The sequence below is a fragment of the Chrysochloris asiatica genome, unplaced genomic scaffold (assembly GCF_000296735.1).
Source record: "Chrysochloris asiatica unplaced genomic scaffold, ChrAsi1.0 scaffold00022, whole genome shotgun sequence".
Lineage (NCBI taxonomy): Eukaryota > Metazoa > Chordata > Mammalia > Afrosoricida > Chrysochloridae > Chrysochloris > Chrysochloris asiatica.
In genome coordinates, this window is record NW_006408540.1 from 5,536,513 (window position 1) to 5,537,618 (window position 1,106).

Genomic DNA, 1,106 nt, shown 5'->3' on the forward strand with positions numbered 1-1,106 from the left:
CAGCCACTCCTCAAAACCCTATAAGGGTCTCTGTGGATCAGAACTGACTTGATGGCACTTAGTAAGAACAACAACAAGGAGTCCTGGTCGAGTAGTGGGTTATAAGTTCAGCTGTTTACTGAAATATCAGCTGCTCAAGTCAACTAGCTACTCCATGGGAGAAAGATGAGGTTTTCAGTTCCCATAAAGATTTACAGCTTCAGAAACCTTATACAGGGTTGTCATGTGTCAGGGCCAACTCCATCGCACACAGCCACCACCACCACCACCAATAATAGTGTCTTCAAGAGGCTGTTGATATAATTATTAATTTCAAGGCAACTCTACTGAGGGCTCAGAAGAAAGTGAGGCAAGTTACATGTTAGATATTGGAGAAAGTATTGTGTTTGAGAATACACATGGCATCAGCAACAGAATGTTGCCAAAAATGTGAATGTTAAAGGTTTTTCTGATGAAGCTTTAAAATAAAATTATGAGTATCTGATTGGACAATAAAGGAAGAGCAATATTTTTTATGCATGACAAAGAACTTGTCTTAATTATGTTGTAATGTTTGATGGAAGGTAGAACTTGTAAGTGGTGAACTTTGACATCTAACTGATGAGATGTCTAAGCAAGATCTTTCAAGTGCCTTATAGGGTCAACTTGATGCTGATCATAAAATGTGAGAGGAAAATATACTTCTAATAGAAAATTATGTTGTACAAATGAAGGGCACACCCCTAAAATGTTAAACAAGAACATGGGTATACATTCTCTTGTTAAAGAGTTTAAGCCTGTGAGAGATGCATCTAACCCACTACCAAAACAGAAAGTCCATCAGTTTTCAATGAAGGGGACAAAGAAAGAAGGAGAGGAGAGAACACTGCCTGCCTTTTGTAGGAAGAAACAGAGCAAACAAGCAACATACGCTGGAAAAGAAAAGGACTACACTTCCGTGGCATTGTACGGTAAGCACGGGACTGCTAGCCACAAGGTCAGTTTTCAAATCCATCAGCCACTCCTTGGAAACCTTATTCAGGGTTGCTATCAGTCAGAAATGACTCAATGGTACTTAACAACAACCACCGCTCAGTAGCAGCTTGTCGAGCAACAGAATTGATGGA